The sequence below is a fragment of the Neovison vison genome, chromosome 8 (assembly GCF_020171115.1).
Source record: "Neovison vison isolate M4711 chromosome 8, ASM_NN_V1, whole genome shotgun sequence".
Taxonomy (NCBI): domain Eukaryota; kingdom Metazoa; phylum Chordata; class Mammalia; order Carnivora; family Mustelidae; genus Neogale; species Neogale vison.
In genome coordinates this window covers 136241107-136266004 of record NC_058098.1, presented here as the reverse complement: position 1 = coordinate 136266004, position 24898 = coordinate 136241107, and the positions used below count along the sequence as shown (strand labels likewise).

Below are 24898 nucleotides of genomic sequence, written 5' to 3'. Positions count from 1 at the left end.
TAATAGAAGACATAAACTTAAAAATACATACTATAAAGGGTAAAAAGATTTTAAGAATTATATTCAAGTTACAGAACATACCCTTTAATCAGTGCTACAAAACAGAGAACACTATTACATAGAACACAATGCCCAAAAACAGGGGCATGGTTAAGCAAATCATGATGGAAACCATTTCATTCAATATTGTGGTACATTTGTTTAAAAATGTAAGGGAAAAGTTAACAATATCATAGGAAAATGTTATGCTATCATGTTAAAGACAAAATTGAGTATGAGGTACACTACCAATGACTGGAAAAATTTAAATTAGGAAAAATTATGAAAATAGCAAAAAAAAAAAACCAGTAGGAGTAATTATCTTTGGGTGGTTATGAGTTTTCATTTTTTACTCTTTACATTTTCCAATTTCCTATAGTAACCATATATTACTATTATAACTAGGAATGTAATAGACAAAGATATCCATAACATTTTCTGGCAAGCCATTTAAACAAGGGGCAAATCCTAATATCTATTAACTAAATAACACTGTACAATGACCTCTGAAAATAGAGCAAGAAAAGTTTCATCAAAATGTAGATTGGTAGGGTGCTGGGAGGCTCAGCTGGTTAAGCATCTGCCTTCAGCTCTGGTCATGATCCTGGAGTTCTGGGATCCCGCCTGGCATCAGGCTCCCTGCTCAGCAGGGAGTCTGCTTCTCCCTCTCCCTCTGCCCCTCCCGTGTTCCTTCTCTCTCTCTCTCTCTAATAAATAAATCTTTAAAAAAAAAATTTAGGGGCGCCTGGGTGGCTCAGTGGGTTAAGCCGCTGCCTTCGGCTCATGTCATGATCTCAGGGTCCTGGGATCGAGTCCCACATCACATCGGGCTCTCTGCTCAGCGGGGAGCCTGCTTCCTCCTCTCTGCCTACTTGTAATCTCTCTCTGTCAAATAAATAAATAAAATCTTTAAAAAAAAATAAAATAAAATAAAAAATTTAGACTGATAAGAAAAGATTGAGAGAAATGAAAGACTTCACCTTTCTAAACAACCTCTGCTAGAAATTAAGACCAGTGATTACATTATTAAATGACGTAACTGGGGTACCTGGGTGGCTCAATCGGTTAGGTGTTTGACTCCTGGTTTCCCGGTTCAGGTCACGATCTCATGGGTTGTGGAATGGAGCCCTGCATCAGGCTCAGCGGGGAATCTGCTTGAAGATTCCCCCTTCCGTCCCTCCCTCCACTAACGCTTTCTCTCGAGCACATGGTCGAAATAAATAAATAAATCTTTTAAAAAATTTTTATGAGTTAAATGACATAACTAAAGTAATAAAAACCACACTGGGCATTTTACTCAGGTCAAAATCTGATTAGTTGCATTTCATATACTCAATACACGTTCTCTATCTGTGCTATCCCACATTACTACCCAACACCTGAAATAAGGTTAGTGCAACTGAGGAACTGAACTTATCTTATTTTAATCAGTTTAATTAATTTAGCTACATAAGAGGTATTTTTAGATACATTCTAAGACAGCTCTCTTAAAACGGATTAAGAAGTACAAACTTCCATTTATAAAATAAGTCACAGGAATAAAAAGTGTAGCATAGGAAAAATATAGTCACTAATCCTGTAATAACTATGCTCGGTGGGAGTAACTAAACTCATGGTGAGCACTGCATAATGTAAAGAATGGATTGTTGAATAGTTTCAGATGTCATACACCTGAAACTAATAAACACTATAAGTCAACTATAATTTAACAACAACGACAAAAGAAACTACTCAATAAAACAACCCTTGACTGGTAGCACTTAAACTTGAAAAATTGGAAAAGTAGATAAATACTATGAAAACAAATGAAGAAAACAAAATTCCTACATGTATATAATTAATAGAGGTTAGTGAAAGGGGACCAAATGGGTTGTAAATCTTAACAGCTGAGGAAAATTCAGAATTTCTACATTTGTATATAAAGAATTAACAGTTTTAATTATTTACTTTGTTAAACTTAAATCTATACTTAGTCAATTACTAAAGAAAAATCATGCTGGATTTATAAAATAAATACAGCATTAAGAAAGCCTATAGCAGGGCACCTGGGTGGCTCAGTCAATTCAGCACCCAACTCTTGGTTTGGGCTCAGGTTATGATCTCAGCGTCCTGAAATCGAGCCTCACAGGGATTCTGCACTCAGTGAGGAGTTTGCTTAAGATTCTCTCTCTCCCTTTACCTCTGGTCCTCACACACACACATCTCTTTCTCTCTCAAAAAGTAAAAAAATAAATCTAAAAGAAGAAAGAAATAGAAAGGAAAAAGGGAGGGAATGTGGGAAGAAGAGAAGAGAAGAGTAGAGAAGAGAAGAGAAGGAGGAGAAATTCTATAGCACAGTGAGCATGTGACCAGCTGGGAATGGCAAATTTTTCCATAGCTTTTAATTTCCTGTACTCCAAAAAAGGAAAGACTCAACAAACTAAAAGGTTACACAAACAAGGACTTATTCTCAACAGTTCTGGCATCTGTCTCTTCCATCAGTGAATTTCTTTTTCAGGTATGCAGTCAGTCTTGGTCTCACTTAAGAGATAACAGGTTAAACAGGTTCTGGAACACCCAGGCTTTAAAAATACTTTGCCATAACAGATTATAAAAATTAAATATAAGAAGTAAATGTTTCATATGATCATAAATGTCAAGTAATTCTTGTTCTTCTATGTTCCTAGGATGTAATGTGTTTGTCCTGTGAATGTCATTACAGACCAAGAAAAGTAGGCTAAAACAAAATGATAAGCATGAAAACCAAAAATGCCTCAAAATTTCTCAACGAATTAAGAAACTCAGAATATACTAGAAGATTCAAGCTGTTTTCCTCAGATCATAAGTACAGTAATTTAAAGCTAACCATACCTAAAACTAAACCTTTAACTGATGAAGGACACTAGCATAAATGAAAGACTTAAAGACTGGGTTGAAGCTTTCAGAATAATCATTCTCTAAGATACAAACCTTAAGACTGAGTACTACTAATCTAGGGTTTATGGTGGTTTTCAACTTTGCAGATTCAGAAAAGTTTATTTTAACTTCTCATTCTTCACTAATAAGCAAAAGAAATAAGTTACCTGAAACAGTTAATTGAGTCACTGGTATAGAGTACCTCCTAGGGGAGTAATTTACCAACGAGAGTCGTCTCAGAAATAAAATATGAAAGACAGGCATTTGAAAAGGCATGACTTAGTGAAAAAGTGTGTGATTTGGAGTCAGACAGACTTGAAACAGAGAATGAATTCCATCACTACTACCAAGTTAACATAACTTGCTTCTCTAAACCTCAGTAATATCAGTAAACAGAAACAATAATACAACATTGCAGGAATGTTGTGAAGAAAATAAAATGTCTATAAAACACAGTACATACATAAAAGGAATCCTAATGAAGGATAAGTATGAGTTTTTAAAAGCTATTAAAAAAGTAAGCTGCCCTTTGCTATGTATTTCTAAAAATCGTATTTCTGGGGCACCTGGGTGGTTCAGTCAGTTTGGCTCAGGTCATGATCTCAGGGTTCTGGGACTGAGCCCTACATTGGGCTCCCTGCTTAGCAGGGAGCCTGCTTCTCCTTCTGCAGCTCCCCCTGTTTGTGCTCTCTCTCTCACATACTCTTTCTCTCTCTCAAATACATGAAGGAAATCTTAAAATAAATAAACAAAAACCTTATTTCTTTGATAATATTTCTTTGATAAAAGATGGTAATTTTTAAGTACCAAATTGACTTGGGTTCAGCTGAAGTGACAGAAAATGCCCATTCGTGCTTTTATGTCTGCCTTAAAACAGTTAAGGGTCCTTTTGAAGGACAGTGGTATAATCTGTTGCTGTCCCAGGAGCTGGAGCTGTCATATCCCCTCCTCTCTTTCACTTTCCATTCGAAGAATAAAGGCCATTTGTACTATTAAAAAAAAGAAAACAGAGTTAATGGTGCTTACAACAGCTCCCACAATCATCAGAGATCCAGGTTCCTCAGCTTTGTTGCCATCAACCCAAATATACTGCTCCCACCTCATGATGTGGGACAGCAAGCACCAATACCAGTCATTAAAAAGAAATGGCCAGGGCGCCTGGGTGGCTCAGTGGGTTAAGCCGCTGCCTTCGGCTCAGGTCATGATCTCAGGGTCCTGGGATCGAGGCCCGCATCGGGCTCTCTGCTCAGCAGGGAGCCTGCTTCCTCCTCTCTCTCTCTGCCTGCTTGTGATCTCTCTCTGTCAAATAAATAAATAAAAATCTTTAAAAAAAAAAAAAAGAAATGGCCAAAAAAAGGAATACATGAACTTCCCATAAGGACTCTTCCTCACGCTACTCATAAACCCCTTTTGTTCACATTCCATAAGCCAAAACTACTCATGTGGTCAATCACATACAGCAACAAAAATGCTATAAAAAAAAAAAAAAGATTGTGATGATGGTTACACAGTGCTATGAATGTACTTAGTGTCAATGAAGTGGTTAGAATGGTAAACTTCATGTTATTTATATTTTACGGCATTAAGTAAGAGATTTAGAAAACACTAAAAATGCTAAATAGAGAGGTAATACATAAAAATGGACAAGAACCAGGGCACCTGGGTTCAGTGGGTTAAGCCTCTGCCTTCAGCTCACATCATGATCCCAGAGTCCTGGGATGGAGCCTCACACCAGGCTCTCTGCTCAGCAGGGAGCATGTTTCCCCCTTCTCCTCTGCCTACTTGTGATCTCTATCTCTCTGTCAAATAAATAAGTATAATCTTTAAAAAAAAAAAAAAAAAGGACAAGAACCAAAAATGTGGACATAAAAAAATATCATGTGTGATATGAAAAATACACTGAATGGACTGAATGGGACCAACAAAAGACTAGAAACTGTAGAAGAAAAGACAACAGAATTTGAAAACATAGCAACAGAAATGATCTATAATGAAACACAGAGGGGAAAAGAAAACCAAAAGATGTAGATAGACTCTCAGTAAGTTGCAGACCAACATGATGTACATAATTGAGAAGTTACCAGAGACAGAAAAAGAAAACATGTGAAGAAATAAGGGCTATAAATTCTGTACACCTGATAAAAAATAAAAATATACAGATCAAGAGGCTCAACCAAAGCTAAAAACAAGAAGCATGAAGGAAACAACAACAGGTATATCAAACTGATTAAAGACAGTTAGAAAAACAAACTTGGGGTGGGGGGGAGGGGAGGCGGGGATAGTCAAAGTCAAATAGTGACTTCAGATAGTGAAGCTAAAATAGTGAAAGTCAAAGATAGTGAAGCAATGTATTTAAAGCCCCAAAAGCAAAAACAACTATCAACCTAGAATACTATATACAGGAAAAACACCTTTCAAATTTTAGTGTCACTAAATAAAAATGAAATTACAACTTATCAAAATTTGTGGGTGGCAGCAAAAGCAGTAAAGAGAAATTTATACCAAAAAAATGCAAACTTACAAAAAGATCTAAATTCAGTAATTTAAACTTCCTGAGGAAAAATCTGAGAAAGAACAATAATTTAAGCCTATAACCAGAAGAAAAATAAAAATGAGAAGAACCTCATACTTATTAGTATGGCCACTATAAAAAAAAAAAAAACACCCTTAAAATAATAAATATTGGCAAGGATGTGGAGAGACTGAAATCCTTGTGCACTGCTGATGGGAATGTAAAATGGTGCAGCCACTATGGAAAACAGTCTGGTAGTTCTCAAAAAATTAATAGTAGCGTTATCATATGATCCAGCAAATCCATTTCCGGGTATACAATGAAAAGAACTGAAACCAGGGCCTCCAATATTTGTACACCTGCGTTCATAGCAGCATCATTCATGACAGCCAAAAGGTGGAAGCAACCCATGTTCACCTACAAATAAATGGATAAACAAAACTTTGTATATAAACACAACGGAATATTACCCAGGCTTGAAAAGGAAGGAAATGCTAACATATGCTGCAATATGGATACCTTGAGGGCATTATGCTAAGTGAAATAAGCCTTTTGACAAATACCATAAGACAAATACTGTAAAATTCTACATATATAAGGTACCTAGAGTAGTCAAATTCATAGAGACAGAAAGCAGAAAGGTGGTTGCCAGGGTTAGGGGAGGGGAGGAAGGAATGAAGAGTTGTTCTTTAATGCATACAGAGTTTTTTTTTGTTTGTTTGTTTTAAGATTTTATTTCAAGTAATCTCTATGCCCAATGTGGGACCGGAACCCACAACCCTGAGATCAAGAGTCCCACACTCCATCCACTGAGCCAGCCAGGTGCCCCACAATGGGTATGGAGTTTAGAGTCTCACAAGATGAAAAGAGCCATGGATCTTGGCTGTAAAACAGTGTGAATGTATTTAACACTACTAAACTATACACTCAGAAATGTAACCATTTCTGATGGTAAATCATATATTGTGCATTTTTTACCAAAATAATAAACAAATAAACCTGGCATTTGTTGAAGGCTTACAAACACATCCATCACTATGTGCTTTAGATTACATCATTTAAACTTAACAATTTTATAAAGGAAGTATTATTATTATCCTCCATTTTACCGATAGGTTCAAATGTTAAGCAATCACAAGGGGACACAGTTAAGGACAAGAAAATAAACCCAAATATGACTCCAGAGCCTGAGTCCTTGCACACCTTGCTATACTGTCTCTACATTGCTTTTGTTAAATGGTAATTACTTCTATGAAGGACGAAATGTTATCAAAAGAAACATTCATAGGGACGCCTGGGTGGCTCAGCTGGTTAAGCGTCTGCCTTCAGCTCCAGTCATGATACCAGGGTCCCAGGATCGAGTCCTACATTGGGCTTCTTGCTCAGCGGGGAGCCTGCCTCTCCCTCTGCCCACCACTCTCCCTGTTTGTGCTCACTATTTCTCTCTCTCTCTCTGACAAATAAATAAAATCTTTAAAAAAAATTTTTTCCCAAAAAAATAATGTTGATACATATGGGGGGAGGAGTTTCCCAGCTAAAGCAGATGATGTGTTTTGATGATAGCGCATGGTACTTTTCAAAATTCCATATACAATGAAACAATTCCATGTTTATATTCCAAACAATTTCAACTATTTCATTATACGCTGCTGATTGTTCTGCAAAGATACCTCCATTAACACACACCATATCAATACTTTTCAATCGTCTATACAGGGTATTTTTTTTTTGGTGGTCCTATAAAATTTTACACACACATACATATACAAGGTTATGACTAGGTCTTTGATTTGTTTTAATCCAATGTCACAGTTCTTTAACAATTTTTAACAATCCCTTCTTTAAATTTTCCATTTAATTTTCTAAATAATTAAGTAGTACCAAAAATTGTTAAATGCAGAACAGTTATATATTCTTCTCATTAGACATTTTTCTCAAATGTCCTAAAACAATATGAAGAAAATGATGCAAGTTAAAAAAAAAATTCTATTCAAAAAGTTAAAATGGTGTTCTTTTTTTCATTTAAAAAAATCTTTTATGTGGGTTTTTAAATCTTCGTTACTGAAAATACATTTTATCTGTGGCCTGGGTAAAAGTTTGTTTTTTCTTCAGAGATCTAATGAAATAGGCCATTCCAAAGGCCTACACAAGTTCCACACTACCAATTAAGGCAAAAGAAGATTATCCTCCCTATTCCTCACCATCTATTACCATCCTACTGTAGGAAATGCAGTGTAGTCTACTCAAAGAATATGGAGACATGAGGCAGAATCCCAGTTTCCCCAACAGTAAGAACAAGAAAGTAACAGAAGCTATTTCAAGGGGCTTTAGGGAGAAGCAGATGGACTAATACACACACAGCCACCAGAGACAATAGGTAACTTTGCTGCTATCCTTATTGTCATCACTACCGCCATCATTACCATCTTCCAACATGCAAATCAAGCCCCTGGTCTTTCATAATGCTTTTCTACTATTTCCAATGTCCTGTGACCCCCTACCTTTTCTTAATTCATGGTAATCACAACCTACTGCTCTAAAACTAGCAACTAAGGCACTCTTTTATATTACTGTATTTATTGCTCTTCATCATTTAACTTTCCATTTGACAGTAAACTTTATCTTCCCAAATAAACTATGACTTCTTACAAGTACCTAGACTATGTCTCAAATGTTATCTTACATGTGGTATAAAGTTTAAAAAAAAAAAAAATGGTACGTTTTCTAATGAGATACCACCAATTGTGGAGTTCTTTTCCCCTTTCCTGGGTTATACATTCCATTTCCCCCCTAACTTAATCAAATGATCAGCAGACATTATCTACACTAATGGGCTTTAAAGATACTGTATTTTGCTGGCTCGGTTGGTTAAGGGTATACCTTCAGCTCAGGTCATGATCTCTGGGTCCTGGGATCGAACCACATGGGCTCCCTGCTCAGCAGTGTCTGTTTCTCCCTCTCCTTCTGCACACCACCCCCCTGCAACCTGGCTCATGCTCTCTCTCTCTCTCTCAAATAAATAAAGAAAATCTTAAAAAATAAAAAATAAAAAAGATAGTATATTTTCTTGGGGCACCTGCGTGGGTCAGTCAGTTAAGTGTCCAACTCTTGATTTTGACTCAGGTCATGATTTCAGCCCCATGTTGGGCTCTGAGCTCCATGAGGAGTCTGCTTAAGGATTCTTTCTCCCTAGGTGTCTCCCCACTGTGCATGCCCACGTACACATTCTTTCTCTCTCAAATAAATAAAATCGTTTAAAAAATTGGTTTAAAAATAAAGATACTATAGGGGCGCCTGTGTGGCTCAGTGGGTTAAAGCCTCTGCCTTCAGCTCAGGTCATGATCCCAGGGTCCTGAGATCGAGCCCCGAATTGCGCTCTCTGCTCAGCGGGGAGCCTGCTTCCTCCTCTCTCTCTGCCTGCCTCTCTGTCTACTTGTGATCTGAGTGTCAAATAAATAAATAAAATCTTTAAAAATTAAAAAATTAAAAAAAAAATAAAGATACTGTGGGTGGCTCAGTCAGTTAAGCATCTGCCTCTGGCTCAGGTCATGATCCCAGGGTCCTGGAATTGAGTCCCACACTGGGCTCCTTGCTCAGCAAGAGCTTCTCCCTCTGACTGCTGCTCCCCCTGCTTGTGCTCTTTCTCTCTCTCTGAAAAATAAAATCTTAAAAAAATAAAAAAATAAAGATACTGTAATTTCTTAATCATCATCACCAACCTTGCCCTAATTCCGCTATCCAAATGTAAATAAAAGGTAGAAGCCTCCATCATCTCCTTTAAGACATGACTACTAATTTCCTTTTTATTCACCCAGACATATGAGAGAAGAGTTGAAGATATCACAATTTATTTTTTTTAAGATTTTATTTATTTATTTGACAGAGAGAGAGCACAAGCAAGGGAAGCACAAGAGGGAGAAGCAGGCTCTCCTGCTCAGCAGGAAGCCCAAAGCGGGGCTCAATCCCAAGACCCTCAGATCATGACCTGAGCTGAAGGCAGATGCTTAACCAACTGAGCCACCCAGGCGCCCTGAAGACACCACAATTTAAATGCACCACTGAGCTACCCTGCAGTCTGACAGCAAACAAGTCTGAGAGGAAGAATAACAGCAGCTCTCCTTATACTATTTTCAATAATTTGGGAGATAATGCTGCCCCATCACCAGCAGTGGGGGGAAAATTAAAAAAAAGGTCATGCCAAGAAGGGAAATAGACACATGGATTGAGACTGCAGATTCATCATCATAAGCTTATTAATTTGCAGAATTTCACACATATTCATATTCAAATGTTCCACACAAGTCCTTGAAAGACTTACAAATAAAAAGTGATCATTAGATAATATACTGTTCTTAAACTGTCTATCACACTGCAGACCTCCAATAAGGGTAGATCATATAGTTAATTAATCTCTCCACTTGGAGACAAAAAAAATAATTAAGAAAGATTAAGGGGTACCTGGGTGGCTCAATCGGTTAAGCGGCTGCCTTCAGCTCAGGTCATGATCCCAGAGCCCTAGGATCGAGCCCCGCATCGGACTCCCTGCTCAGCAGAGAGCCTGCTTCTCCTTCTCCCTCTGCCTGCTGCTCTGTCTACTTGTGCTATCTCTCTGTCAAATAAATAAATAAAATCTTAGAAAGAAAGAAAGAAAGAATAAAACCCCACAACTCATTTTTAGAGAAGCTCAACCTGAACCTAAGAAGATTTTGGGGAGAATAAGTTGAAAAATCAGATTTAAAAGATACTCTAAAATCTGAAAACCTTTCAATGTTTAGAACATTTTGCATTAATCACTTTTCTAAAATATCTATTCAGCTTGTCCAAAAATAATGGTTACCAATTTCTTACAAAGAGCTTCAAGTATTAGCTTTAAGAAACAACCATAATAATGAGAAAAGGGGGTACCTGGGTAGCATCTGGGTACCTAGGTCAAGCATCTCACTCTTGACCCAGCTCAGGTCTTGATCTTTGAGTTCAAGCCCACATTGGGCTTCATGCTGGGTATTCTATCATATGAGAAAACAGAAAAGTGCTGATACTAAACCTTTTCACTACAGAATAAATAAAACCTTTGCTGAAAGAATTTGTTAGATTATACTGATGAAATACAGGCTACTTGGACATTTTTACTTCAATATGATCTCAACACAAGTAACACATTTTTTCATTATGTCTGCAAAAAATGGGCAACTAACTCTATTCTGCTTAGAAGGGGGTCATAATATTTTTTAAATGTCTAAAACTAAGTATTTCTAAAGAGAGTATTTTTAAAGAACATGTCATTTTGATGTGACCAGAAAAATTAAACAGAAATCTAACAAATTAATAAAGCACTTCGGAACAGTGCATGGCACACAGTGAGAACTACTAAATGTCTTTTTTTTTTAAATTCCAGTACAATTAAGATACAGTGTTCTATTAGTTTCAGGTGTATAATATACATATACAAATATGGAGTGCTTCACGAATTTGCATGTAATCCTTGAGCAGGGGCCATGCTAAATCATCTTTGTACTGTTCCAATTTTAGTATATGTGCTGCTGAAGCAAGCACAAGAACTATGTCTTGCTAACGCTATTACTATTATTGATGTTGATAATAACTTTAAAGAGATCTCATAAAAAGACACTATTCAATATGCTAAGCTTCAAGTGCTTACCATTAAGAATTTAAAGGAGTTTAAAATATCTTCTACAGTTTAAAGGAAGTTTTATATACAGCATTCATATCACCATTTTCCATTAACCATATTTTATTCCCACTTCTCACACAGAAATCTCACAGGAAGCATGAGTTCACAGTGGCAACTCCTCCTTGGAACACTCCTCTAAGGAAATCCTCTTTTGAGTTCTATAAACCATCCATCCATCATAATTAAATACGTAACTAGGTCAGTTTCTAAAAAATGTCATTGTAAATACATATTTGTCTTCTCCATCATAAGTCTTGAGTTCAAACCAAACTGAGTACAATGAGGCAAAAGTATTTCCATACACTGCATATTAGTAATATTTGGGGAGTTAGTATTTTCATCCAGGCAGAGAAAACTACATGTCCAAAAAAAAAGCCTGGCAATGAGAAGAAAGCAGCTTCAAACGAAGTTATTTAATATGGGCAGAATTTGGGAGGAAGAACTGAAGTTACAAGAGATAGGGTTGGAAAAGTCAGAAGTCACGTCATTAACAGTCTTGTAAGAAATTATTATTATTTTGAAATTTTCCCTGAATGAATGGGAAATCAGTTATTTAAGTACTTTAAGTTGGGGAATAATAGGATTAGATCTGCATCTTATAATAAGTAGTTCAGTTGGAGAGTAGAAAACAGATAGGAGGCTAGGAAAGAACGGGGAAGAGCATACCGCAACAACCACAGAAAAATGTGATGGTCACCCGAAGTGGGAAAGCAGCTGTCAGGTGGGAGAGAAATGAATCGCATGTTGGAGGTAACATTGATAGAATCTAGTGATACTGAACGTGAAGTCAAAAATGACAGATACCCAAATAGCCAGATTTCTGGCTTGATTCAAGCCAGATGGATCGCGGAATCACTAATCATAGGAAATGAAGGAGCTGTGAAAGCAAAGGGGAGAAAAATAATTTTGCTGTAGATACACTGATTCTGAAGTATCCGTGATAGATCTCAGTGGAGATGACTCACAGGCAGCTAGCTGACGTATGAGCCTAAAGCTCAGAGGGAAGATTTCAGGTAGAAAAATCAAAATCATCAACATACAGATGATGAAGTCCTAGAAATAGACACAAGCTTAAGAAGGTGGCAAAGAATGAATAAAAAAATAGGAAGTAAGCAAGAATCCCATTTAGCAGAGGAAGAGAAAACAAAGGAACCTGAGATAAATAGCTGGAGATGCTCTGAGTACTGTCATAGAAGCCAAGAGAACAATTTGAGAAGTGTCAAGTACTTCTGAACATTCAATAAAATGATAGGTTTAGCAGCAAGGAAATCCAGTGAGCAGTGTCAGCAATGGGACAGGACGGGAAGGAGATTATGGTGTACTGAGGAATGAACAGAAAGGGAGACAGCAGTTTGTTCTGCTGGTGAGGGGAGGGGCAAAAGGTAGAAAGAATTGAGATTTCTTGGGCACCTGGGTGGCTCAGTGGGTTAAAGCCTCTGGCTTCAGTTCAGGTCATGATCTCAGGGTCCTCAAATGGAGCCCCACATAGGGCTCTCTGCTCAGCGGGGAGCCTGCTTCCCCCTCACTCTCTGCCTGCCTCCCTGCTTACTTGTGATCTCTTTGACAAATAAATGAAATCTTAAAAAAAAAAAAAAAAAAGAATTGAGATTTCTTTCTAGGAGTCATTTAGTTTTTTGTTTTAGGTGAGACATTTGAAGAAGTTTAGCCAAATGAAAAAGAATCCAAATTATGAGAAAGATGAAAGATAAACAGAATTAACCAACAGAAGGAGAGAATGAGATCCAAAGCACAGTTGGAGAATCAGCCTGAGAGAGAACGACAGACACCTCATCCACTGAAAACAGAAGGAAAAGTAAGAACAAATGGTACAGAAGACATAAACTGGTGAGTCAAATAACAGGAAATTAAGGGATCTCCTTTTGATGGCTTCTATTTTCTCATGAAGTGAGAAGACCATCTGTGGAGCATACTTTGCTCAAAGAAAGAAAAGAATATTTAAAACGGACCCTATGGGGAATGAAAGAATTGCTCTGCCATGCTGAAAGCTCTTAAAGAAAGAGAGACCATGAATTCACAGTACCAGTAATAATGTAATTTTTTTCTCTATCAGTGCTCAATGTACACCTTTTGTATAGGCCAAAACACTGATCCAAAATCTAGGTGCAAATGCATAGGATAGAAATTCAAAAAGGCAAGGAAATTGATAATTCTGGAAAGAGGTCTGAAGTGATGGATGATGGACTCTTGCGTGCTTATAAAGAAAGTATCTGATGAAGAGAGGTGTCAAGGAACTGCAGTTCTCAAAAGCATCAATGAATAGGTTTAATAAAAGGATAAGAGCTCACGAACAAGACATTTGAATAAATGATCTCAAAGGTAAAGCTGATTTCAGGTAATGGTAAGGTCCAAAGTAGTTTCTTGGGAGTAAGTAGCTGAGTTAAGGGAATCTACACTAGAGATGAGCAAACTGTGAAGCCAGGGTCCTGGCTACTCTGTTCATATAAACACTGAATTCACCTAGAACGATCGCACAACCCTGCATGGAAAGAAGTCTGTGGGTCAGAAGGCTAGGTCTTCAATGAGCAAGCAGAGATGTGAGACTCAGCAACAGCAATTTTAAAGGAAGGTTTTATAGGCACTGTAGTGCAAAGTAAGAAGGAAACCACCTCTTTTTATTTTCTTACAACTAGGACCTGTAGAGAATAAAGGAAGGTACAAGTTCCACTGGAGAGAGCTTTCCCAAGGAGGAAGATAGGTGGTGTTACTTAAAGATAAAAGTAACGTTCAGTAATTTCAAGATGCAAGTGATTATGTTTAACCCTAGAACAAGGGTAAGAAATATCTGAAAAAGAGGAAGAACAGGTGAGGGAACCAGCGTGAGAAGAGATATGTATAATGACTTGTATCTTGGGCAGGAAAAGGCAATATCACGTGACTAGATTTGGTGGGATCACTGCATGGAAAGACGGCTAAGAGGACAGGTTTCAAGAGTTCTCTAAAAGAAAAGACACCATGTCTCTCAGAGGTTAGCCAGTGCCTGCAATTAGAAAAGTCTATGTCTAGTGTGTCGTAAGAGTCCTAACGCTTTGGAAAGAGCCAAATGAAGTTTGGATAATTTATATGGGTTTCAGGCTACATGCTAAGACTATCAGGCAAAAGCCCCATTTGCTAGGCTTAGTCTGTAAAAACTGAGAAAAGCTCCCCATCTATCTTAGATAGTAGAAATCAATATTCATCTTTGACTATAAATAACCCTGTTTGGAGCTGGACTGTTTCACAACACCTAGTAGGGTATGATAAATAATAAAAATATCCCATTAACCACATAAGACATTCCTCTTTTAGACTTAACTCTTCATTTGTAAAATAAAGGGGTATATTAGAACCATTATCATTAAGAACCAACCTTCCCCCTACTCCAAAAAAGAAAGCAGCAAATCTTACATATAGACTCCCAGTTGGAAATCAGACTAGCCATTTGATAAAACTTCACAAACACACACTAAATGCTACAGGCTCTGTGCTAGTCACTGGGCAGAGACATGAAGATGACTACTATGTAACTATATGAGGTGATGAATGTTAACTAAACTTATTGTGGTAATTATTTTGCAATATACTTAAGTCCAGCCATTATGTTGTGTATCTTAAACTTATATAGTGCTGTACATCAATTATATCTCTATAAAACTAAAGAAAAAAAAGAAATTATCTTTAAAGCATTTATGCCCCATTACCCTAAAAACTAGGTTTAATTCCCAAATTTCCAATAAGCCATGATATAAAAGTTAGAAAAATAATGACTACTACATGGTCACAACTGTAAGGGAGCTCATAAGTAAATAATCATAATACACAATGATAATAAGTAAATAATCATAATAAGTAAATAATAAATAATCATCATAATAAGTAACTAATCATAATATGCAATGATTCTAATCACTTACAACAGAGAGTACTGTAAGAGCAGAGAAGGCAGAGAACAATCACTGCCCGGAGTTAGGGAAAGGGATAAGGAAGAATTACAGAAGACTCCACAGAGCAAATAAATTTGATGTGGATCTTTAAAAAGAATTAAAACTATAACTAACAACAAGTGCTCAATCTCATTAGTAATCAAATACTGAAATGCACATAAAAAAAACAAAAGGAGATACTGGCTTTTTTTCACCTATGAGATTGGCAACTAAGGTAAAAGGCTGATAATATTTACCCAGCAAAGGTAAGGGAATATGTGTATTCTCATCACAGTTGGGATTATTTTGGAATTTTAAATGTGTACATGCTTTAACAATCCCATTTCCAGAAATCTACAGAAATATTCACATATATGCACAAAATTAGTGATGTTCACTGCAGCAATGTTTATAATAGAAGAAAGCAACAAAAATGTCTATCAATACTGAAACAGTGAAATAATTCTGGCAAATCCAGAAAATGCAATACTCCCTAAAAGAACTAGATGAGTTATAAATTCTGACTGGATGGCCTCCAAATAAATTAAAAAAGCAAATACAAAACAATAAATATGATATAGATGCATTTTTGTTATTAAAAAAAAAGTCCAATAAGTATTCTTACTTTTTATATGCAATTTTATATATTATATACATTATAATACATTATAATATACATATACATATAATATACATATAATACATTATAATACATTATAATATATTATATATAATATATATAATATATTATATATTATATACATTTTTATATATTATACACCACCGTTATATGCATACACCGTTAATGCATACAAGAAAAGTGATATACTGATGTGTTGTCAAGTGGCTGTTTCAGAAGACTGAGATCAAGGAGAAAGGGCTAAGAGAGAATTTATATTTTATATTCACTTCTGTAATTTTTACTTTTTTAAATAGGCATGTATTATTTTTTAATTTTCAAAATGAAGTTTTTTGGAGCGCTCGGTCATTAAGCAACTGCTTTCAGCCCAGGTCATGATCCCACAGTCCTGGGATCCAGCCCCGCACGGGGCTCTCTGCCTGGAGGGAAGCCTGCTTCTCCCTCTCCCACTCCTTCTGCTTAAGTTCCCTCTCTCGCTATGTCTCTCTCTGTCAAATAAATTTTAAAAATCTTTAAAAGAAAAAAATGAAATTTGTTTTGTTTGGTTTTTCAAGTTGACAAGAGAACAAGAGGTAGCATTCCCGTTAGAGACAGAGACAGAATATAAATAAAAGAGGATGTTATATTTATTCTGTTATTGGTGGAAGGATGTTGCCTCTATCCCTGGTCGGGCTCACTCTCTTCCTTTTCACATCTCGGAAGATAAATCTACTTCCCCGATGTCCATTATCTGTGCCATAAATCCCACCAAGGCTTTTTCCTGCTAGTGGTCTTGGCTGGCTCAATCAGGGAAGCGTCTGACTCTGGATCTCAGGGTTGTGAGACTGAGCCCCATGCTGGGTGTAGAGATGACTTAAAGAAGACTTTCCCCTGCTATTGTCCCCTGATCCTGGGGCCCTTCAAAAACCCCTTCCCTTTACTTCTAGTGGAGGAGAGAGAGGGATAGGCTCCTGAGCACAAGAGACCAACCACAAGATAGAAAACAGTCTATGCTGAAGTCTCTCTCTATTCTAAGAAAAACCACTGAGATTAAAAAAAGAGAGAGAGAGGGGCGCTTGGGTGGCTCAGTGGGTTAAAGCCTCTGCCTTCGGCTCAGGTCATGATCTCAGGGTCCTGGGATGGAGCCCCGAATCCGGCCTCTCTGCTCAGCAGGGAGCCTGCTTCCCTCTCTCTCTACCTGCTTCTCTGCCTGCTTGTGATCTCTGTCAAATAAAATAAAATCTTAAAAGAGAGAGAGAGAGAGAGAGAAGAGAAGTAGATAAAATTCATTTCTTAATTCATAAATACCACAACAGGGAAAGTATATAATGTATCAACCCTAACAGTGGCTATTCCCATACAAACTTCTCCCCATATTCATTTTAATTATGCCTGGATACTAATTCAGATGTTTCTGGTCTATAAAATACAAATTCTTACTCCATAAGGTTGTTAAAAAGTTGACATTAGACTTAAGTTAGTCTATTCTGTTAGCCAGATCCTAAACCCCTAAACTGGGAAATTTGGAAATTATATGATCCAAGGAAATTAACTAGTTACTGATCACAGTAGCCATCAACACAGAATGATCACAACATATACTATTATGCTACTTTTAAATTTTTCTACATGATTAAATTATAATTGTCCTGGTATCCCTAAAGACCAGAATCTGTACCAGAGGTCATACAGCATAATACCTGCTGTTTATCTTCTAAACCATTCTTTTGAAATTGTGCCTCCGCTTACTTTTGTTACTAAAAAGTAGGCCAAAAGTTGCTAAATTTAAGCCACAGATAAAAACTGCTGGTAAAACCCAAATGCTCCTTTAAAGTTTACATAAAGCGTGATTAACATTTTTGCAAGTGAATAACGCAAAGGCTTAAAAATTATGTCATGACTTTTCCTAATATTTGTACCAAGATTTCTGAAATTTAACATCACATAAGAACATCAGACTCTGTTTTCATAGTTCAGCATCCTACCAACTCTAAAAGAATATACGTTAAAAAAATAAATAAAATAAAACAAAATAATATACCTTAGCTGGGAAAAATCGATACCTGGACTATAAACACAAAAATGAATAAAAACAAATATTCACCAAATGAAACTATCCTCAGTGAATTAAAAAAAATAAATATGCTAACTAACTTTTTATTCAGTGGTTTAGTACTTTAGAGAACCTATTATTTGCTAAATAATGTGCTACCATTTTTAGGAAAAATAGGTTAACACCAGGAGATGGATTTTGTATGCACAAATCCTTTTGAAGACACTTACAGACATATATAATTTAGGCTATATTACAGATAGTTCTTCAACACTCTGTAAACAAGCTTAAGTTCAGTACAGTTTACAGAACACTAATACACAGGGTTAGCATCCCACTGGATTTAATCTTCCCATCTCCTTGAGGTAGACAGATATAGGTCTTACAAATTATCAAAGTCAAGAAGATAATTAAAGATAATTAATAAAACATCTAACTAATCAATACCAGTCTTAGCTCTTCTGACACCAAATCCAGTGTTCTTGCCATTACACCATTCTCTTAAAAATACACTTAAAAATTATCAAGTCATGGGGTGCCTGGGTGGCTCCGTCGGTTAAGCATGCAATTCTTGGTTTCAGCTCAGGTCCTGACTTCCATCCAGGTCAAGAGAGTGATCTCCAGCTCAGGAAACTGAGCCCCATGGTACGGCTCTGCACTCAGAGAAAGGTATGCTTGGGAATCTCTCTCTCCCTTTGCCCCTCCTCCCAACTCAAGAGTGAGTGAGTGAGTGAGTGTGTGTGTGTGTGTGTGTGTTTAAAAAAATTCTTAAGGAAATTCACTTGTTTGTTCATATATTAGTAAAGGTTCAACAGAATCCATTTTATGAATTTATTTTAATGGAATTTTACTTATGGAAAATGATCTGAAATAAGTATGCTACTTTCCAGATTCTTACACTTCCATTTCACAGATTTGTTCTAACTTGAACCAAACTGAACAATTCTGTTTACAAGAGGATAAAAAGCAGCACAATAAAATATTATGCCAGAGACTTACATTCTCCATATTTTAAGAGATGAACTTCCATACATAAAAATCCCCTCTTACTAGCTCTCCCCCCAAAACTGAGTAATTAACTTGTATTCAGTGTTTTACTTTATGACTTCTCTCTGAAGTAAATTGCATAAGCCAATTTTTACTAGAGTTTCCTTTTATTAGTTCTAAATTTAGTTTTATTTGTATCATCCGTTGGTCTCTTGTTCTGGGAATGTCTTAAGTATGAGAAACAAATCTGTCTTCAGCAATGCCTTCAAAATTTTTAATTTTATAGCTTCCCCCTTTTCACAAAAATACATGATTTTACAATTTTTTTTTTTTTTAAAGAAAATTGTCTCTCAGAACAACCAGCAAAATCCTTTAGGTGAGTTTTTGCATTCTCTTACATTGTTACATCTTGCTTTTATGACTAAAATCTTGTTTAGCCAGAATATAACAACATTAACAAAACATATTCATACTTTCATTTTAAACTGCGATCATGAATTATATAGTCCATAGCTATAGTCAGAAATAATGCCTCAGAGCTGCGTTAGCACGGACGTGACATAACAAATCAAGAAGTCTCAAGTTAACCTGCATTTTGTTAAGTATTTAGAAATGGTGGGAAATCCTGTGCAATGCTGAGGTATTATGGAATACACTTTCTAATGACCAGATTGTAAAATATTTCTAAACTGAAAAAACACTTCCAATGAAATGTTAATAAATCAGATGTAACAACCTTCTAAAGATAACTGCAGAGATATATTCGTCAGTCAAAGAAGGACCACTCAGTTTTGGATGTTTCACATTTTACTATCTATTCAGCAATAACTTGGGAAGAATGGATACACTTTAAATGATAAACTGTGGCCAATCTTTAGGGCTTTAAAGATACTGTGTGTCACTCTATAGTCTCATAAATATTAATATTGCCTTGGCCACAGTGTGTCCAATTTTATTAACTACAAGATAAAATCTACAAAAAGTGAGTTGCTAAAGATTTTAAATACTTAAAAAAAAAAAGATAAAACTCACAACTGCTTTTCCTCTAATAGCGTAACTATTATCATAAGAATCAATAAATAAAAATGTTTTCAAATTTCTAAAATACTTACATACCCCCTTAACCACCAAAATTAAAATGGCCATACAAGAGGAAGTCTAATATACAAATATTTGAAAAAATGAAAAATAGGGACAACTTATGCACTATGTAAAAATTGTCTGGTCTTCCCTTTTTTTTTTTTTTTTTTTAAGATTTTATTTATTCATTTGACGGAGAGGGACACAGTGAGAGAGAGAACACAAGCAGGCAGGGGAAGTGGGAGAGGGAGAAGCAGGCTTCCTGCCGAGCAGGGAGCCTGACTCGGGTGGATCCCAGGACGCTGGGATCATGACCTGAGCCAAAGGCAGACGCTTAACGACAGAGCCACCCAGGCGCCCCTGTCTGGTCTTCTCTAATTTCCAATGATGTGAAGAGACATAACTGCAAAGAATGTGCATTTGAAAAAAATCTAAACAGTAACATATTAGTAAGATGACTGTTACATAACCAATAACTTGAAGGCTGCTCTAAAAATAAAATTTCAAGACAGTTTAACATAAAGATTTTGAATATTCTACATTGTATTTTTTTTGCTTGATTTTAAAGAGACCACAAAATAATTTTTGTGTGATTTTGTTATTTTTTAAACATAGGCACATTCATAGATATACATACACTGTGCTGCTTTAGCTGCTATGTTCTGCAGGACCATACATTTCTAGTGAAATTTTTCTTTCTGAATTAAAACAACTGTCAGTGATTAAACAGTCACTATTTCTCTGTCGCCATTTATTAAATGTGAAACATCAAAATTATATATTTTCCAGGTCAGTAAGTGTCTATAGATGATATTTCTCATGAAAGGATAAGATGCAGTATTTCTATATCATCATTTTAACCTGTGTATATTTTATCACAATAAAAATTGTTTTTCACTTCTATTTGGACTATCTTGTCTGATTCTTCCTTCAGAAAAGCTCAACAAAGCAAATTAAATTTCCTTCTAAAATAAGAAAAAGGAAAACCTTGGTCTAATTCCTATGGAGCTCTAAAAAAAGATAGAAAATGTGATGACCCTTCGTATTTCAGATTTCAGAAAATCTGGCACTTCTCCATTCTCCAGCCTTTCCCACATATACAATTTTGTGTGCCAAGGGGATCGAGACTATTTGGTTTTGGTTTTGTCAGTCAGTACAAGAAGCAACACCTACAAATTTCTCAACCTCGGATCTGCAGATTAACCTGCGTCAGAATCACCTGAGATGCTTGATCAAAAGCAAATTACTGCCCCCACCACAGACATCTAAATCAGAGGAACTGACATCATTTCTACCAAATACCCTGGGCGTGATTCTGGCTTCCAACAGATAATTCTGACTTTCTGACTTCATCCAAGCCTTGGTGAGTCACAAAAAATAAATAAAGAAAAATAAATACATAAATATTCTCCTTTCCTCAGGTACATTTTCTTTTTTTTTCTTTTTCTTTTATTTTTTCCCCCTCAGGTACATTTTCAATCCAATGCCCTCTCTGCCAATCTTTAAACTACAATATTGCACCTCTCAGCTCAGTAGCTCCCACAATTTCCTGCACTTGAGAACCATCTGTGGAACTTTTAAAACTCCTATTTCTAGGCCACATCACATACCTATTACATTGGTAGGAAACTAGGCATCAATATTTCTAAAGCTCTCAGGTTGAGTGCTATATATATATATAAGATTTTTAAACCACTGTCTTAGCTATCAGATTTAGCAGATACAGATTAGAAAATCTGTAACTTAAAATTACCTGTAAGGGAAACCTGGGTGGCTCAGTCAGTTAAGTCCCAAATCTTGATTTTGGCTCAGATCATGATCTCAAGAGTAGTGGGATTAAGACCCAAGTCAGGATCCCTGCTCAGCACAGAGTCTGCCTGAGTTTCTCTCCCTCTGCTCCAACTCTCATTCTCTCTCAAATAAATCAGTCTAATAAATAAATAAATAAATAAATAACATAATATAATAAAATTACCTGTAAGGGCCAGGACATAAACTATATTGCTATTAAGATTTTAAATTTCCCGATTTAGCTATACATTTCCTTTTTATTTTAATCCAGTAGGATAATTTTTGTCAATTCATTTATTAAAGCTTTAAGATGGCCTATTTTGAAAAAATCTAAGACAAAAAAACTTTAATGTTGAACACAAATAAGATCATGCCATGCATCTAAAGTTCAAAGAGAAGTTCATCACTGTTTCATTTGCACATTAATTTCAGTGATATTTTGAGAAATATAATCATTGAGAAGCCAATACAAAAATTCAAAGTTCATGCTTTAGATATTTAAAAGCAACTCCAAATATTCTGTTTATTCCAGAGAAATTTTGCTGAATTTGGAATAGCTACTATATGGTTAAATTTTACAATATGGTTTAAATTCTGCATTAACTCTTTCCCCAATTCTGACTTGATATCTAACCTCTCTGAAAGAAAATATTAATTTGTATATATTTGCCTCTAGTCTTTACTAATTCCAAAAGATGCTGTTTGTATGACCTGTTAGAGGCCCTTAGAGAAATCAAGTGATTCATAAAGAAAAAAATGTTTAATCTTGATTCTTTCAACACAGGCACACTGGTCAAACACAACACATCATTTTTAACCATCCAACTTCAACTTGAACTTTATTCACTATGTAATACAATAAAATATGGCCATATGTATTTAAATATATAAAAACCCCAAGTACCACAAACTATAACTCTGTAAGTTATCCCAAAAAGGTGAAACATTTTTCAAAATCATACTGATGTTTACACACTTAATACTTGAAATATTTTTGCATGGGTTTCAATATACAAAAACACATTTCACTAGATCATGCAGACCTCAAACTTCATGGCAGTTGGGCTATTACACTTTCTTTTTATTTTTTTGTTAAAAAGGAGAGTGGGGAGGGGCAGAAAGTGAGGGAGAGAGAGAATTGTAAGCAGCATGGAACCCCACCCAGAGCTCAATCTCACAACACTGAGATCATGACCTGAGCCAAAATCAAGAGTCAGATGCATAACCAACTGAGCCACTGAGGCACCTCCAGCGCACTTTCCTTTTAGAAGAATAAATACCAATACAAGCAAAATATTTAAAATTCATCCTTTATAAATTAAAGCATCTTAAGTACTGAAAGAATTATTTCCTCAAATTTTCCTTTCTGCTCAAAAATGTCCCATTTGTGGTTATCTCATAAAAACTCAAAAAATGCAACATAAACTAACACTGAAGAGAAAACTTCAATTTCAGGGGCGCCTGGGTGGCTCAGTGGGTTAAAAGCTTCTGCCTTCAGCTCAGGTCATGATCCAGGGTCCTGGGATCAAGGCTGCATCAGGCTCTCCACTCAGCAGGAAGCCTGCTTCCCGTCCTCTCTCTCTGCCTGCCTCTCTGCCTCCTTGTGAGCTGTCTGTCAAATAAATAAATAAATAAATAAATCTAAAAACAAAACAAAAAACAGAAAACTTCAATTTCAATAAGCATACTTTTAGTATGACTTCTAAAGGAATCATACTGAAACACAAGGTAAAACAACAGGGTAATAACCTGATACAGAATGGACATGTATGGCAGCTACTTTTACATCTGAAAGAACATGGTCTTGATTAAGTTTCAAAATTCTGCTCATAATTTAATCCCAGAAATCAATATCCATGCCACCTGTGAACAAAAAGTAACATCTGTATCCGTATATTAAATTCAGATGGGTACTCAAAGCATAAGCTAAAAGCTAAGTGTAACAATACTGTTTAAAACACCAGTAGTTACCAGTCACAGGAACAAAGTCATAAAATTAGTAGTAAGAATGTCTTTTTCATTCTTATGTAGAACAGAAAAGTTTTATAAAGATAAAAGTTGGCTCAAGATGAGAAAAATCAGTTTATAAGCTTAATCAAGATACTCCAAATAATAATAATAAAGAAAAAGGAAAGAGCAGCACAAAACAGAATGGAGAAACAATTAAAGACCATAATTTAAGTCAGAAGTACTTCAATTTGATCTGTAGCTTAGAAATAACTGGTAGAAACTGCACTGCCATTATCAGGGCCTACAAGGCTCAGCAAGGTGCATTCATTACTTGAAAGCAAAAGGTACCACAAAAGGTTTAAAAAAAAAATAATGCTTAGTAGTAATTAGGCCTTTCAGGTGGAGACACTAGTCAGTAGGATAATTTCACCTATAAAGGGCTGTGATGTATATGTATCTGCATTCTATTTTTAAACATTGGAATTGGCTTGTGGTACACAAAATCAAACTCCTTTTATTAGACCATACTCACGGTACCTTAGTAAAAATTTTAAAAACAAAATTAATAAGCACATGAAGCAGTATCATCATTTATCATTTATCATGAGTAAAAGGTACTACCATGGCTATCATCACAAAGATAACAATGTCAAATGTTCTTTGAACATGTGGAAAAACTGGAACCCTCATACATTGCTGGTGGGAATGTAAAATGATACAGACATTTTGTGAAACACTCTGTCAGTTTCTTAGAAGTTAAGCATGGGGGGGGGGGGGGGCTAAGCAGAAGCATACAATATGACCCAGGAATCCAACTCCTTAAAATCTATCTAAGAGAAGTAAAAACACATATCTGTACATATGGTGAATTCACAAACAAAATACGCTATATCTATACAATGGATTATTAGTCAGCAATAAAAAAAAAAAAAAGGACAGAATACTGACATATGCTTCAACACAGGTAAACCTCAAAAATGTTATGGTAAGAGGAGGAAGGCAGAACAAATGACTGAATATTGTAAGATTCCATGTGAATGAAATTTCCAAAGAAGAAAAACTTACAGACACAGAAAACATATCAGTGGTTGGCTTCCCTGGGAGTAAGGACTGAAGGCAAACACGCTCAAGGAAATTTTGGAGGGTTAATGAAAATGGGTTGTGATAATGTTGGTGGCACAATTCTATAGATTTACTAAAAATCAGTATATTGTACACTTACAAATAGGTAAATCCTATGGAATGGAAATTATAGAATAAAATAAAAAGAATAAAGAGAACTAATAAATCTAGTAAACAATGATACCAACGTTCAGCACCTGCTGACCACTCTGACTGCCAGACTTCTTTTTTGGAGCTT

The 24898-nt window shown here is 35.9% G+C and overlaps 1 protein-coding gene and 1 non-coding gene across 2 annotated transcripts in view; both read right to left on the bottom strand.

The window, feature by feature from the left end:
• The window catches only part of ROCK2 (Rho associated coiled-coil containing protein kinase 2), a 139352-nt gene that overhangs the window by 102425 nt on the left and 12029 nt on the right, over positions 1 to 24898 (bottom strand). The gene's annotated exons all lie outside the window — the stretch shown is intronic.
• Positions 10892 to 10999, bottom strand: LOC122916624. The gene has a single exon (XR_006386252.1). It is a non-coding gene; the product is annotated as a U6 spliceosomal RNA (small nuclear RNA).